We start from the raw sequence: 17,721 nt of genomic DNA, 5'->3' as shown, positions 1-17,721 counted from the left end.
GTCCAGGAGGTCTCATACCAGAGGGACGAGAAGCACAGGGAGGCTCAGGAACTTGCCCGGTGGGGCAGAGCCAGAGGGTGGCAGGGCCAGGTCTGGACCAGCTGGCTCTAGACTGGCTCCAACAATGTGCCCTTGGCCTGGGGCCAGCTGCCCTCCCACCCTGGGTAATGCACTGCAGCTCCAGTGGTGCCCAAGAAATCTCTGCCTGAGAGTCGAGGTCACTGGAAAGAGACCCCGACATTTATCATGGGGTGGGGGTACACGTGCGTGTGAAAGGAAGCCCGGAGTCACCTCCCACAACATGGGCAGAGGCGAGCCCGGGGGTCCAGGCTCTGGTCCCGGGTCCTAGCCTTCTTCCCTTCCCTCTCCCCGTGGCAGCCCCCGTCCTCTGTAGCCCCAGGGTGCCAACTACTGAGACACTCATTCCAGAGCCAGGAGCCAGAGCCACAGGACAGAGCAGGAGGTCCTCTTGCTAGGACGACTCCTGGTGTCCTCATGCTGCAGACACGAGCTGCTCCTGAACAGCCCCTCGACCCCGCAGGCATGCCCAGAGGTGGGATGAGTGGACTGGGAGACTGTGACGGCCTCAGCCATCAGTCCTCCTGGTGGGTTAATGTCTGAGTGGATGAACTGGAGGTGGCTGAGGGCTGGTGACTGTGGCTGGAGGAAGGAGGCCTCGGGGTGAGTCCTTGGGGATCACGTCTGTCACTAGTCCCTCTCTCTCTGCTCCCAGGCTGCCGTGGACTGAGCTGCTGTCCTCTGCCACACCATCCACCATGGTGTGCGGCTCGCCTCGGGCCGGAGCCACGGAGCTGGCTGACCATGGACGGAGACTCCGAAGCCAAGTTACTCTTTTTGGGTATTTTTGTCACAGTGACAAAAAGGTGACACCCAGGGCCAAGCCATGTGGCCTGCTCTCCTCCTGCGAGACTGGGCCTGGATCACGAGTGGCCCTTTGGTGCCCTGCGTGGACACTCTGTGCTGGCACTGTGGAAGGTCACGTTCTATGCCACCATCCCAGGGCCTGCCTTCCTCTGAGAGGTCACAGGGTCACAGAGTCCCAGGGTTCAAAGGCTTCTGAATGGAGTGTTTGCTCAGTAAAGAAACCTGCAGATGACCCACACTGGCCCCGGTCCAGCCCAGGTCTCTGGCCTCCCCATTTCTGTGTCTGTAGGAACCATTTTCAGATGAGTCACTGAATTCCAGACCAGTTATACGAGACAGGTCAAAGCTGCGTTGTGGCACCTGGGGTCTGTCCACCCAGCTGCCCGAGGGCCCGACACTCCCTCCTCCTCAGCAGCCCTCGACTCTTCAGAGCCCCTGTCTGTCATCCACAGAGTGGACAGCTGCCACCCACAGAGCTCACCCTGCCGGGTCCAGAAGAGCCCCTGCCTGCCACCTCCACAGGCCCACACCTGCCACCTACAGAGTCCACACCTGCCACCTCACAGCCCACGCCTGCCACCTCCACAGGCCCACACCTGCTACCTACAGAGTCCACACCTGCCACCTCACAGCCCACGCCTGCCATCTCCACGGGTCCACGCCTGCCACCTCCACAGGCCCACACCTGCTACCTACAGAGTCCACACCTGCCACCTCCACATGTCCACACCTGCCACTTCCACAGGTTCATACCTGCCACCTCCACAGGCCCACACCTGCCACCTATAGAGTCCACACCTGCCACCTCACAGCCCACACCTGCCATCTCCACAGGTCCACGTCTGCCATCTACAGAGTCCACACCTGCCACCTCACAGCCCACGCCTGCCATCTCCACAGGTCCACACCTGCCACCTCCACGGCCCACACCTGCTACTTACAGAGTCCACACCTGCCACCTCCACATGTCCACACCTGCCACCTCCACAGCCCATACCTGCCACCTCCACAGGTTCGTGCCTCCACCTCCACAGGTCCACGCCTGCCACTTACAGAGTCCACACCTGCTACCTACAGAGTCCACACCTGCCACCTCACAGCCCACGCCTGCCACCTCCACAGGTCCACGCCTGCTACCTACAGAGTCCACACCTGCCACCTCCACAGGTCCACACCTGCCACCTCCACAGGCCCACACCTGCCACCTCCACATGTCCACACCTGCCACCTCCACATGTCCACACCTGCCACTTCCACAGGTCCACACCTGCCACCTCCACAGGCCCACACCTGCAACCTACAGAGCCCACGCCTGCCACCTGAACCACCTGAACAGGCCCACATACCTGCCACCTGCAGCAAACATAGCTGCCACAGAGCTCATCCTGCTGGGTCCAGAAGAGCCCCTGTCTGCCACCTTCACAGGCCCACACCTGCCACCCACAGAGCCCATGTCCGCCACCTCCACAGGCCCACGCCTGCCACCTCCACAGGTCCACACCTGCCACCCACAGGCCCACACCTGCCACCCCCTGCGTGCCTGCCTCTCAAGTTCCCCACGCCCCCAAGGCCAGGTCACCACGTGCTGCAGAGCTCTCAGCCCCTCTGAACCATAGTGGTGAGTGCACAATTCCTCTTTCTCCTAAACAGGCCGTGGGACTTTGGTTTCTGAAACTCTGTGAGAACTCTCAGCTTGTGTCGCAGCCACACTCTTGTCAAGTATTCATCTCCTTGGGGCCACGATGGGGCCTTCACCCTTTTCTTTAGCTTGTGTAAGCCCCAGCAGGGCTCCGGGCCAGCGGAGGGGCTCATGGCGTGGGTCTGGCTCCTTTGAGTTCTCAGTCCCCATCCTGCAGCGCCCACCAGGGCAGCTACCTGAGTTCAGCTCACTGGGCCCCGCCAGCCCACCTGCTCCTCCACTGCCGCGCTCCCACAGAGGGCCTAGGACCGAGCCACATGCTCCCCCCAGCCTCCCAGGTCTCCCTTCAGGTGAAGCCATTCTACTCCCGTGCTCCTTCCAATGCCTCTGCAAACGCTCTGGCTGGCCGCAGACCCAGGGCCTATTTCAAATACAAAGCTATTTTGAAGTTTTGTCCAAGGTGGCAAATCTCACTTTGTATGCACACCAGGAGTAAGTGGGGGACAGGAGAATGAATCACCAGATGGACTCACAGGGACCGTGTGTGTGCCTGTGCGTCCTGCATGTGTGTGCCTACGTGTACCTGGAGAGCGGGGGCGGGGGCTGACTCTGGTGGGCTGGGGGAGGAGCCTCCACACCCAGGGAGCTCTCCGTGGGGCCAACAGCCATCGGCTTGCCCTGGACTTGCTGGCATTAACAGGAACGTCCTGGGGACCCTCTGTCCAGGGAGGGTCGGCAACCCCAGGTCAGCTGAGGTGTCTAAATGACAGAGGTGCCCTGCCGGGCCTTGAGGGATCAGAGCCGATCTTCACACTTTATCAAGGATTGGAAACTCCGGATGGTCAATATGAAAATTATGTGTATAAATCCCAGATTCCCGGTGTTCCTGTACGGTGTTACGGACCACATGTGCCCCTTGATGCCAAGGTGATGGTGTGAGGAGGTGGGACCTCAGGGTGGTGATGGGGTCAGGCAGGTGCGTCCTCAAGCGTGGGAAGGAGGCCCAGAGAGCTCCTGGCCTCCCTTTCCCCTAGAGGACACCAAGGAAAGGGCAGGAGCAGGGTCCCCAGGCCTCTGTGGTGTCCATCAAATCCTCTGAGCGTTGGTCTCTGACTTCCAGCCTCCAGACTGAATAGAAATGAGTTTGTGTTCTCTGCGAACCACTCAGTCTCTGGTATTCTGCCACAGAAGCCCAGATGGACACAGGTACACAGACCTTCCCTGTGTATGTACACTGTCCCTGTGACCCTGGGGCTTGGATGGATGCTTCCAGGGCCTTCTCCACTGATAGGGTCACACGCCTGGACATGCCACACGACAGGAACTTGTGCCGCGGCTGTGGGCAGAAGGTACAGTCCTGGGTGCTCTGATGGTCTCATGTCACACGCTGGTGTTGGCACCAGGAATAGAGTGTGCTGAAAGACAGATGAGGTTATAGCTCCTTGAAAATGAGGAGCCTGTTGGAACCGGGACTCCTCCTGGTCCGAGCAGGCCCCAAGCCTGTGAGCAGAACCAGCCAGGGGCTCCCACCATCTGCGAGGCTGGCGGGGCTGAATGAGGACATCTCTGAGCGCGGCAGGGAGCGTGTGATGAAATGTTTTAATATGCAGCCAGCCTTCAGCTCTGAGCTCGCTAATTAGCACTTGTGGAAAATCAGTGCACTCCAGAATTTAAGCAAAATGAAAATGTTAATTAATAAAGCAAAATTTCAAACTCCTTAAAATATCAGGAGACATCCCAGCTGCATAATATCACTTGGTATTATGAAAATGTGACTTGGAGGAGTTTCACTGAATGCTGACTGCAAAGGGCCCCCTCCAGGGCCACTCCAGCGCTTGCCCTCCCTCATGGAAACCAGCACAAGCTGCAGCCACAGGCCCACAGTCGCACCTCAGCTCACACCCATCGGAGGCTGGTGCCTTCTAAACATGCCAGCAGGGTGCCAGGCCTCCACCCGAGAATCCTTAAGAAGACCCATAATAGCCTAGAGTGTGATTATCAGTAGATAAATAAACCCAAGAAAGAACCATTTAAAAGAGCATCACAAGGAGAAAGGGCTTCTGCTGCCCTGAACTTTTAACTAACAAAGTGAGGGTGTGTCCACTGAGACTTGGCGCCACACTGAGTCACAAAGTTCACACTGAGAAGCCCAAACTCCCAAAGCTCTGGAGAAATGCCCCTCGAGGTCTTGTTGTCTCTTGACCCCGAACATTTCTTGAAGGGTTTCCGTCCAGACACTGAAAGCCATTTGATACACACGAGGACACTGTTCAAAAGACAAAGCTGCCACCATCTGTGGGTGGCAAGTCCTGGAAGTCCCCCAACGTGCACTGTCAAGTAGCCACAGTTCACCGACTGCCTTCTCCGCACCTCTGTGATCACTCCTGGGTGGGCTCACTGTACACACCACCTTACACGCCCCCAACAATCATGCAGAGTGGTTCTCTTAATCATCTTTATTTTATGGATGAGGGTTTCGACTCAGAAGGTTCAAGGTCAAAATGGCTAATGGTCTGCTTGGAAGTTCATGCTTCTTCACTTGGTAAATTTTTCATCACTTGAGCAAAAATCGTTACGTCTTTGGTGCAGATCCAAGATAATATTAGATTTCTTCCCCAGGACCTGAGGCCAAGAGGGCACTCCATCTGCTGTGGAAGAGACGCTACCTGTGGGTGAGATCACGGAACCTACGCAGCATCCCTGGCAGGCCTTGGCAGCCCATTTATGGGTGAGGAGACTGAGGTTGGGGAGTCCGGGTGGGGTTCCAATCAGCCCAAACTGGTCCTCAATGCTGTGTTCCTCCCTAAAGTCGGGTTGACCAACAGCCACGGCACCACTTGCTGCAATGTTCCAGGGACACTGTTGCAAGTATTTATTTTTTCAATCAATTTCCTTTTTACGTAAAGAAGTTTTATAGATAAGTGAATTTTGGTATCACCACTGCAGGGAACACCAATATTCTTAGCAGCAGTAAGCATAAAATAAATAGGAAAAAAATCAAAACAACCCAAAGCATTATTACTAATTCAGTGGAAGCATGATTAAGGTTCTGTGTCTGTTTACTTTCTCATTGTTGAAGAGTGAAATCAGTATGTACCAGGAGATGCCAGGGGCCTTCTCCTTGCCTGTAATCCAAAGTTAGAAAGAGAATTGAAAATGGAGTCCTTTCCTTCCTCTGGGCTTCAGTCTTCCGGGACCCTCGGCCTGTAATTCCTAAATCCCCATCACTGACCATGCAAATGGCCATCCTCTTGTTCTGTGACCTTAAGGAATTCTGCTCATGTAGTGTGTGGACAAGAACCATCTCATAAAATTGTTGGAGTTTCATCAAAACACTTGAAAATCACTACCACAGGTGGTCCTGAGAAAGAAACCTTTTCCACCAGGGAAACCCGAAGAATGTCCCAGGTTTTACTAGTTTTGCTTACACTATTCAGGGTCAACCAGGAAGGAGGGGAGAGCCCGCAGACACTCAGGCAGTTGGCACCCAAGGCAGGTGGGTGGGCCCGCAGAAGAGGGCTGTGAGCGGCATCACGAGGCGGAGAGCTTGGAGCAAAACCACCAGGGTGTGTGTTTGTCCCCCTCTTAACACTTCATCAAAGTCTGGCTCCAATGAGAATAAAGCAGCCGTCGAAGGGGATGACTAGGGGCCTCCTGTCGGCATGCCTCGGGCCTGCGTGGGTGGCAGGAGGGGAAGACCTGGCCCACCTGTTCTCCTCCGGGTGGTGGAGGGCCTCTCCCCTCCCTCCCCCAGGGCCATGGCTCCCTCTCTCCCCAGCCCTTGATGGAAAGCAGTGACCCTCAGAGAGCAAACTGCTGTCTGCTCCGCCATCTCCTGCATGACACCTGGGCGGGAGGGCCTTTCCTGAAAGCCTTACCCCTCACCTCCAGTTCCACTCTCACCTCCAGCTCCAAATGGGAGGCTAGCATGTGCTCAAAGGCAGACTCGGGCTAGTGGTCCCTCTGGGAAAGAAAACCAAAACGAGTTCTGGGCCATGTTTCTCAGACCACGTGAACACTGTGGGAAAGCCTCACACGTGCACTTTGACAAGAAGCCTAAAATTTACACCAGGTGTCCTGCATCACAGGTGACCGCTCGTCGTCTGGGTCTATCATCTGCCTGAGCTGGTGTTGACAAGCCCCTGGTGCCAAAGGGCACGTCTTTCATTATTGTGGGCCAAAGAGGAAATAATAGAAGGGAGCCCAAGTTGCCAAGGACGTCCTCCTTCTGAGCAAGGCCACGAGGAAATGCCCTGCAGTGTCCAGGGCAAGAACGGCCACGAGACGGGGTGGGTGGGCACGCAGAAGAGGGCTGTGAGCATCATCACCAGGTGAAGAGCTTGGAGCGAAACCACCAGGGTGTGTGGAAGGACAGGAAGTGAGCAGGTGCAGTCGGCCCCAGATCAGGGTGGACCCCAGGGGAGCTGCTGTGAGCTCAGCACTGTAAACTGCATTACTGTGGCTTTTCTGGATTTGCTGAAGTTAACTGATAAATTGTACTTGGCTTTTAGTTATCTAAGTTCATATCTAGTTTGTGTTTATACCTGTTTAAAAGCCATTTCAATAAAGTGATTTAAGAAAAATAACATGATTTAACACAACAGTAGACTAACTTCACTGATGAACACAGATGCAAAAATCCCAAAGAATATATTAGTTTGAAGCTGTGTAATGTTGTGAACAACCAATAAAAAAATAAAAAATTAAATAAAAAAAAAAAAAAAAAAAAGAATATATTAGTTTGAAATCTAGAAATATCTGTACAAGAAAGAAAATGTATCACACCCAGATGGATTCTGTCCTGGGTAAGTAAGGCTGGTTCTGCATTGGTTGACAGTGTGCCTCACTAACAGATTAAAGAGAAATGCCACGATTATCCAAACAGATGTAAAAACACACTTCATAAAATTCAAAATACATTCAAAATAAAGAAAAATAGAATTCAAACCACAAGAGCAACAAAAATAAGAAGAAACAAACAAACAAAAATTCATACAATCAGAAATAGAGATATCCTGTCTAGGACCAACTGAGGAATCTGAAGAATCAATCTGCTTCACAGTACTTGGTAAACACCTGAAAGCATTTCTTTCCTGATCAGATACACCATGAGGACTGGATCCTACTGTTGCATTTTATTTAATATAGTTTAGTCTTGGAGAAGGAAAGAGGAAGCAGCCCGGGCAGAGGATGAAGAAGGAAGAAATAAACTCGCCATTATTTGGAGAGGATGTGATAGTCTACATACTTAATATGTATGTAAAAAAAAAAATCACAGATTATTGGAATTGAATGAGTTTAGCAAGGCTGCTAGGTACAAAATAAATATAAAATAACAAATGCAATTCTATTAACTAGAACGTAAGTTAGAAAAACCATATTTTAAAAATGAAGTATATACAATGGTGCCACATTTATCTAAACAAAATACCAGTTATGATTTAGATATAAGGTGCCCCCAAAAGCTCATGTGAGAGACAACGCAAGAATTTCAGAGGGCAAATGATTAGAAAGTTATTACCTAATCAGTGGGTTAGTGGAGGGTTACTGAGGGCAGGTAGGCCGTGGCTGGAGGAAGTAGGTCACTGGGGGTGAGCCTTTGGGGTTGCCATTCTGTCCTTGGTGATTGGAGATCTCTCTGCTTCCTTGCTGCCTCGTCCTGAGCTGATTTCTTCTACCATGCACTCTGCCTTGATGTTCTGCCTCACTTCAGGCCTAGGGCTATGGGATTGGCTGACCATGGACTGAATCTTTGAGACAATGGACCAAAATAAACTTTCCCCCTCCTACATTTTTCTTGTTGGGTCTTTGGTTACATTGATGAATAGGCAGAGTAACACAGAAATTGGAACTGAGACGTAGGGCCGTTGCTGTGAGTAACCTGATCATGTGGTTCAGAAGCCTTTGGTGTTGGTTTACATTAGAGATGTAAGCTGGGAAAACTTTAGAATTTTGTAAGAGAACTTGAGGATAATTCTAGTGGGAACTCAAAAGACCAGAATGATGATAGGACTGTGGACAGTAAAGACTGGGCTCATGAGGTTTCAGAACAGGAGGACTCTATTGGAATTGGACCAGAGGCCAAATGTTATGTTCTGGTATAGACAATGTCTATATTTTCTCCAAGTCCTGAGACTTTCTGTGAGGTTGATTTTATAAACAGATTTTTTGTTTGTTTGTCTGTTTTTGTCTTCAGGTACCAGGGATTGAACTCAGGGGCACCACTGAGCCACATCCCCAGCTCTATTTTGTATTTTATTTAAAGACAGGGTCTCACTGAGTTGCTTAGTGTCTTGCTGTTGCCGTGACTGGCTTTGAACTTTTGATCCTTCTGCTTAAGCCTCCAGAGCTGCTGGGATTACAGTCATCAGCCACCATGTGAGTCTGCTTTTAAAGGTGATGGGATATTTAATGTGGCAGAGGAAATGTCAAGGCAGTACAACATTCAGGTGGTGGCATGGGCATTTCTGGCAACATTTAGCCAAGTTTGCTGTGATAATCAGAAGCAGAAAGATTTGAAAGATTTGAAAAACTTGGAGTTTGATCAGAAAAGTGCAAAACTGGGGCTAAGGAATGTGTGGTTTTACAGAGATTATAGTCACTAAAGAAATGCCAAATACTTTACCAAGAGCCAATAGGAGAGATTGCTTGAGATCATCCCTGGAACTGGCAACCACACTCATCTCAGGCTCAAGAGTACAAAAGTAAATTCCTTCAAGAAGAGACCACGGGGGTCCAGGGGGGCCTAGGAAGTTGTTTCACAGTGACCGGCCACCCAGGCACTCATAGGCTGCTGCTGCATGGTCTCAGGAACCTTGGCATCAACCAGGTAGAGCTGGTTCTGCAGGATGGTGGCATTCTGGAATTAGGGGGTGATGAGGCCTCTACCAAGGTTTCAAAGGAAGGCGTGGAAGTTCAGGAAACGTGCCGCAGGATCAGTGTCTCTGTGGGCTGCATCTGAGAGGGTGATGCGCAAAGGGAGTAGGAAGCTGCAGTAGAGACCCCACGATCGAGAGCTTCCAGTTCTGTGGACCTGGACTCCCAAGGAAAGGTGCAGAGACAAGCCAAGACAGAGCCACGGGCTGTGACCAGCAAGGCCTCGGGAAAGCGACACAAGCCCTTGGGAAAGAACGTCATGATACCGTGTGCCCCAGGACTTGTTTACCAACTGAATTTTGTCTTACTTTGATCCCATCCCTTCTTTCTATGCCTTTGTTTCTCCCTTGTGGAATGGAAATGTTTACTGTGTCTTTATATATTGTGTATATGTGACTTGCTTTTGATTTTTACAGGGGAAAACATTCATTAGTTTGCCTTGACTCTCAGATGGGATTTTGGAGTTGAACTCTTGGATAATGCTGGAACTGTTGAGACTCTGAGGACTCTTGGATATGGACTAAATGTATTTTGCATGTTGGCCTGAGCTTTTTGGAGCCAGGAGGGAATGTTAGGGTTTAAATATGAGGTGTCCCTCAAAGATCATTTATGACACAATGCAAGGATCTTCAGAGCTGAAAATACTAGATTATCATAGCTGTAACCTGACCAACGGTTAATCCACTTGAATGGGTTAATCCACTTGAATGGATTAACTGGGTGTTAACTACAGGAAGGTCGGGGTGGCTAAGAGGGGGTCACTGGGAATGTGCCTTTGGGGTTTATGTTTTGTCCCTGGTAAGCAAAGCTCTCTCCTTCCTGGTGCCATGTCCTGAGCTGCTCTCCTCCACCACACCCTTCTGCCATGATGTCCTGCCTCACTTGGGCCCTGGCCAAAGGAGTTGGCTAAACATGGACTGAACCTGTGAAACCATAGTCCATAACAAACTTTTCCTCTTCTACATTTTTCTTGTCAGGCCTTTGGTCACAGTGAAAAAAAGCTGAATACAACAATATCTAAAAATAAATTCAAGCAAAAGATTTGCAAGCAACACAGAAAAATTTATAAAACCTTAGTGAAAGACCTTTTTTTTTTTAAGTAAACAAATTGAGAATAATGCTACATACTGGGCAGTTCAATATCAAAACTTATAAAATTCTCCTTCAATTTGTGTATAAATCTAATGAAATTTATATTAATTTCCCAAAAGTTTTACAAAAGAACTAAACTTATTGCAAGTTGTTTGTGCGCGCGCGCGCGCGCGCACACACACACACACACACACACACACACGACCAAAGACAGCCAAAGCACTCTCAAGCACTGTGTGTTTGGGGGACTCTCATGCAGCTACAATGGTTAAGAATGTTTAACTACTTCCACAGACAAAAGATCAGGGGGACACAATGGAGAGTCTGGAACCAAACCCACCCCCCAAACATTTAATAAACGGCAGAAGCAGCTCCAAGGATCGATGAACACAGGGAGACTTTTCCAATAACTAGTTCTGAGATGTGTGGTAATATCTATAGAAAATTAATATTAAATATGCTTCATGCCTATCCCCAAATCAATTTCTGGTAGAGTAAAGACATAATTGTGAAAGATAAAATCATAAAAATATTGTAAGGTAATATAAAATAATATTTTTAAGTCCTCAGGGTGGGAAGAAGTTTCTTTAAGAAGATATAAAAATTCAAACCACAAATGATAAATTTCATTGAAATTAATATATTTTACAACCAAATTATATTCATATTAAAGTGAAAAAGAAGCTGTAAAATCAAAAAAAATATTAGAAATGGCATCACTGAAAAAGAACTGGAGAAAGGATCACATCAATAAGAAAATGACAGCCCCCCCCCACGCCAAGATACATTAAAAGACATGAGCAGGTGATTTACAGATGATGTAACACCTAGGGCTGGGGATACAGCTCAGTCCCCAGCACCCCCCTACACACACACAAAGATGTAACACCTAGAGGAACTGTATCTATGAAAAGACGTTCAATTCCTTAGCAGTCAATTACATGCACAGTAAAAGCTACGTAGACTCTTGCTCGGGTGCACTGGGGAACAGGAGCAAAATGCATACAGCAACACTGTAGAAAGATTTAAAATGAAAACCAGACACAACTTGCATATCCACAGACACGAGACTGGATACACACATTCTGAGACATGGCAAAGGGACCACCGCTTGGTGTTGACACATGAGTGTACAGGAGCACCACGCAGTGTGAACATGACGAACCACAGCTCTGTGCGTCAGCACCCGTGAAGACCACACACAGACTCAGTGCAAAACAGAGTGGCGGGAGTGCCTACGCCGTGCCGTAATAGCTGCTATGAAGTTAAAAGTATGAACGCGATATTGCCTAGGGATTCACAAATACATGGTAAAGCTATTTTTATAAACTGTCAGAGAAGCATAACGAGAATCCATCACGTGGAGGAGGGAATGTGGATGGGATGGGGCTCAGAGCTCTGCCAGGCTTGGAAATGTTCAATATTTCATGCTGAGTAAAGGGCATGAGGGCTCAGTTTGACAACCTTTACTTATAAAATACTTCATTAGTATATAAAAATACATCTAAAATAAACAAACCCCAGTAAAACATAGAAAACTTTGGAAAATGTCTAGGTCACTCCCTGGGAAGGAGACACACAGCTGTATTTGTTCAACCATTCTCTAAAATGATCCTGCTCATCCCTCACATGATGGACTGTCCTGGATTGACAGTCCAGCCTTCCAGAGGAGGAGTGCTTCAAGGAGGGACACTTCACTCCATTTGGGGTTTAGTGTCTGCTTGGGGGCTGTAGCAGCTCTTTTATGGGCCCTGCAAAGATTTCTGGTGACAATACTGGTTAGGTTAGAATACCACTCAGGTTTAGAATGCTCAGTATGGAGAAAGACAAGGGCATTAGGCTAACATCCCAGAAGCTGCATCAGGAGACACTGCCTCTGTGTACTGCCAAAGAAAATGTTCTTGTGGGTGGTCTTCAATACAGACAGCAGCATTCACTGTCATAATAACACTTGGAATTTGCAGGGCATTTGAAAGACCTTTCCCAGAGACTTGAGACAAGCCACTCTGGACACTGAACTCAGATTAGAATTTGGTGCAGAGGGAAGGGTCAGGACAGTGGCACTTGGATTTCAGTTACAATACCATCACCACATGACCTTGGTCAAAGCCAACCATTAACTGAACTTGTGTTTTCTTACTGCTAAATGGAGATAATATGAGCAAAAGAGGCAATATCCAGTACAAGATTCCCAGCAAGAAGGCTAGACACTGCAAGACCTGAATCAAGGGTTGCAGTTATTGGTGATCTGTCCTGACCTATACAGCCACCCATTGGGACCCTCTGTCTGGAATCCAGTGCTTCTGCTGCAACAGGCTGTCACTTCAGTATATGTGATTGCTTATGGCTTGATGGGAGAAAATGACACTAAAACGGTTGATATTGCATAAATCATGGATGGATACAGACACTGACTCCTCACCCAGGGTTAGAAGAAAAAGAAAACAAACCAGTTTTGTAATATCCTGAACTGAACTTTGGGTAGAATGCATGAATCGGCCAGGACCTGTGCAGACGGCAGCTCGGCTGACACTGCCGGCTGATGTGAGAGGGGAGCTTCCCGGGGTGCTTTGAACCATGGTGCTCTTGTGTAAAACACGTCTTTGTTAGAGGCCTTCCTACTCAAAACAATCTCACGTGGGCTTTGTTTTGTCACAACACTGGAGTTGTTGAGAAGCTCCCAAGTTTATTAAAGAGGTCACAGAGTCCTGGAGTCTGCAGACACCCATGCCGGTGACCCTCCAATGTGAGTGCAGAGCAGGATCCCTGGGGCTCCTGGTGCCCAGCCCCACCTCAGTCCTAGGGGACCAGACCTCACCTCTGAGGGGACTTCAGGAGGGTCAGTCTCAGTTCCAGGCTGGAGGGTGCATATGAACAGCAGCCCATGAGGGCTGGCTCGTCCCTGTGACAGTAAGAACCACGTCTCCCGTGGTGCCTGGGACCACACAGGCCCTTCACCCTGCACTCCCATGGCAAGCCAGGGGCTTCTGACCCTGTCGTTCTGCTCAGCTCAGCCCACTCTCAACAGTCTCCAGAGTCAGATTTCACATCTTTAAGACCTTTTGTAGCACAGCAAACCTTTTAGGGAAAAATGTCTGGCTCAAGAACCTCGAGTTGCTCCATCGGAACAGCTGACCTAATCAACCCCCGACAAGTTGTTCCATCTTGAATCTTTTAGGTTAGGACATCAAGTTTTTCCAATTTCCATGGATTTTGAACATTTCATCCATAAATCTGACATTTAATTTTACTTTTCCTCCTGGATATCATTCATTTAACGAGTATTTGTCGAGATCCTATATTCTGCTCAATACTGAGCAATGGGCCATGGAAGATAAAAACATCATGAGAAACACTCTTTGTCCTTGAACAGCTTACATCCAGTCTGGGAAATAAAGTTATTCAAAAGCGAAGGAGTTGAATAATAAAACAAAGAAGCGTAAGATTAACTGCTACAGTAAGTGGGGCCGACAACACTTCAGCACTTTCGTGAACAAAAAGGCACGGTCATTCTGCACAGCAGAGGAGACAGAGCCTGAGGCTGATTCCTGCCAATTGTGAAACTTTGCAGGAATTATTTTGAAGGTGTGCCCTATCCCCAAAAGGGAGAATTCCATAATCTACAAAGGACCGTTATGTGCACCCAGGAGAAAGAGCAGCAGACAGCAGAGCTGCCTGCCCACCTCTAACCCTGGAAACTTCTAAATGTCCGGGCCTCTTCCTCTGTGGCTGCAGAGGCCACCCTGGCTCTCCCCGCCCAGACATGTGCAGGGCTATTTTGATGTCTAGCTGCCTTGCTACGCTGGCTCAAGAGCCTATCAGTAAATGCACTCCTCCTTAATGCAGAACCCAGTCCTGCTTATGAACTCGCTTTGATAGATCATCCTGGAATTCCCTAACCCAATATTGTGAGGCTGATGTCGGGCTCCCTTCCAAATCTGATTCCTCATAAGAAATAATCCTCTGCTTTGGTGGCAATCACATTTAGGGAGCTCTGGCAAGGGAAAGGAGAGACTGACCCTCACAGACCTGGTGGGCAGCCAGGCAGGCTCTGTTTCCAGCCCCCAAATACTTTTCCTTCATTTTGCTCAGGCTTAATGGTGAGTTCCATTAACACTTTTTTTTTTTGAGTTAAGATGTTTGAAATAAATCTTAGTTATTTTTAAATATACATCACCTTGTACCTCATAAGTACATATAACTAGGATTTGTTCATTAAAAATTCTACGAGCTGGGCATGGTGGAGCACACCTGAAATCCCAGAGGCTTGGGAGGCTGAGGCAGGAGGATGGCGAGTTCAGAGCCAGCCTCAGCAACAGCAAGGTGCCAAGTGACTTGGTGAGACCCTGTGTCTAAATAAAATCCAAACTAGGGCTGGGGATGTGGCTCAGTAGTCAAGTGCCCTGAGCTCAATCCCCAATACAAAGAATAAATTATATTAATGAGAAAAGAATGAGTTCCAGAAAAGCCCTCAAGGGTCTGTAGCCGAGCTGGGAAGAGCCCGGGACCGTGCCATGAAAGACCCTGAGGGTGGGTGCCGGTCCTTCACGAGGCGACCGAGCAGGGGCCGACCGAGTGGAGTCCTCCATCTCACATCTGCCAATAAATTGTCCACTCCTTTCAATTTTAAATGGAAATACAATGTTGCTGCATCCAAGAACTTTTAGAAACAGGGAAATGCCCACAGCCTGACCCGCGAAATAATTATTTTGATGAATACAGGAGTCCAATCCTTTCCCCCCACACAAACGCACACCCCGCAGTTTATCTCGAGTCCTCGTGTCATTAATGGAAGGCTTGCGTGCCATGTTCTTCTAGCCCTCCTAGCCATATTTTTGAAGGGGCATTTTTTTGAAATTTATTTTTAATGGATGTACACACCTGTACCTGCAGGTGGGGCACCTTGTGAGGTTTTGATATATGTGTGTATTGTGCAGTGTTCAAATTGGGGTGAGCGAATCTGTCTCCTGGAACCCTGGTCATTTCCTTGTGGTGAATCTATGCCGAATCCTTTCTCCTGGCTTCTTGGTGTGTCCAGTGCCTCACAGTCGCTCAGTGCCCACCAGCCTTACTCCTGGGGTCTCATTAAGACAAGACTGCCGACCACCTTGTCCCCATCCCTCCCTCCCCTCCCCTCCCAGCCTCTGGAGACAGCATCCCACTCTCAGCTTCCCTGACTTCCACCTCTGGAGACAGCATCCCGCTTCTCCCTGGGATGAGGCTGCGCAGTTCTTGTCTCTCTGTGCCTGGCTGATCTCACTTAAATCCCTGTCTTCTGGTCCCATCCATGTTGTCACAAATGACGGGCTTTCATTCCTTTTCACGGATGGACAATGTTCCACTGTGTGTGGGGGGCACGATTTCTTTATCCACGTGTCCACTGGTGCACACTCAGGGGGATCCCGTTTCCTGGCTGTTTTGTATTGTGCTACAGTGAACACGGAGGTGTAGATGTGTCTTCAACGCATCGATTTTATTTCCTTGGATACGTGCCCAGGAGTGGGCCTGCTGGTTGTACGGTAGCTGTCTTTTCAAACTCCCATGAGCCTCCATGCCGTTTTCCGTGACCATGGTCACGACTCAGCTTTTGTCTTCTGAATCCCTGCATCTTCAGAGAGATGGTCGGCAGCAGGAAGGAGCTTCTGCAGCCATTTCCTGACTCCTAGTTCTTTAACTCATCTGGTCGCTGCTATGCGACCCCGTCCTTCAGGTTAATTACCAAAAACGCGGCTTATTTACTGGAGTGCAGGGACGTGAAGCTGATTTAGCCCCGCAGAGCCCCGCGGCAGAACACGTCGCGCTGCCTCTGAAGGGCCCTTGGTAGGACTAGTAAATCACTCACCCAACTGTCTCCATCCATTATCTGGGCGATTTCCATCCCTGGATATTAATTTCCTGGCTACTGTCATGGACTTCAGGGCCCGTGACGAATGTTTTTACAATGAATACCAAATTAACCCAAATCGATCAGAGGCCTTTATAAGTCATTAATGGACGTCCCTCGAGTCTGGTCCTTGGCAGGCACAGGACATTTCACTAAATACTCTCCTCTCGCTGGAAACAGAGCTCTCTCCCCCTTGCCAGATTTGTCAACCTTAGTAGGACGCTCCCTGCCCCGCTGTCCCCAATGCGGATCTGTCTGAGCATTGGTGCCCCAGGAGGGCTGCCCTGGGGGCAGGGCTTGTCCCGCTTCTCGGCCCCCTGGTGGCTGCCACAGGAGGCTGCTGACCACATAGGCTGCCTGGGCTGACTGCAGATGCGGTGGTGCTGCCCACGGGACCCTTCTGTCTGTGCTTCATGGCAGCCTGGACTGTGGTGCCCCCCCAGGCCCGAGGTCTTGGTTAAAAAGGAGAGCATCACACATGGCCAGGTCCCACCGCCCAGGGCCCACGGCAGATGGGCCACACCAGCTTCAGAGCGCATGAAGATGATGGGTGGAAGGGCTAGGGCCACTCTGAGGGTGGCCCTGAGAGAGCCAGGCCAAGGGCAGGAAACACAGCCACCTGCCTCCAGAGGTGCGAGTGTTCAAAGCAGGGAACAGACAGACGGGAGAAGGCGAGGCAGACAGGTTACTCCAGGGACGGCCTTCGGGGCTTCACCCTAGCTGGCTTACCAGCCCTGCTGCTGACCATCGCCATGACATTCCAGAGAGCTCTGGGTGCTGGGAACAAGTGGGCATCCAGGGTGCCCTGCTCATACCCCAGGACAGCGCCATCTTAACCATTTAGAGACACAGGGTTTCAATGCTGGCTCCCAGCAAGGCAGTTCTTCCTGATGTCTGGCCTGCAGCCTCTGGTCTGGGTAAACAATGCTTAACTGTCTCTTCCTGTCTCAGGACATCATGGTGGCCTTTCATGCCCTGGGAGATCATATGCAGGTGGCTTCCCTCGCTCACCCCACCACAGCTGCCATGGGCCTCCTGCTTTCGGGAGACGGCAGGTTCCTGGGTACCTCCTCCCCTTGCTCTTCATTTTTCACTTTCTGAGCTGTTGAATTTCCCCAAGGACTCATTAAGTGTGCTTCCCAAAGCTGCTCGTTCATCAGCATCAGGTGGCCGTTCTGTCTGCCTCTGAGGTCTGAGAGTTCCGGAGGAGCCCAGCCTTGAGTGCCTAATGCTGTCTGTGCCGTGTGGCCTTCTCTGCAAAAATGGCCATCATTCTCATTTCCAAAGGGTAAATAATACCATGCGGCAAGTTCACATCTGTTCCCCTGAACAGTGCCACCACAGA

The 17,721-nt window shown here is 49.9% G+C and overlaps 1 protein-coding gene across 6 annotated transcripts in view; it reads right to left on the bottom strand.

Moving 5' to 3' along the window:
• Dpp6 (dipeptidyl peptidase like 6) overlaps nucleotides 1-17,721 on the bottom strand; it is an 860,191-nt gene that overhangs the window by 162,738 nt on the left and 679,732 nt on the right. The gene's annotated exons all lie outside the window — the stretch shown is intronic.

The sequence above is a fragment of the Ictidomys tridecemlineatus genome, chromosome 2 (genome assembly GCF_052094955.1).
Source record: "Ictidomys tridecemlineatus isolate mIctTri1 chromosome 2, mIctTri1.hap1, whole genome shotgun sequence".
In the NCBI taxonomy this organism is placed as follows: Eukaryota; Metazoa; Chordata; class Mammalia; order Rodentia; family Sciuridae; genus Ictidomys; species Ictidomys tridecemlineatus.
The sequence above is the reverse complement of the archived record's forward strand: the minus strand, read 5'-3'. Positions and strand labels throughout refer to the sequence as shown.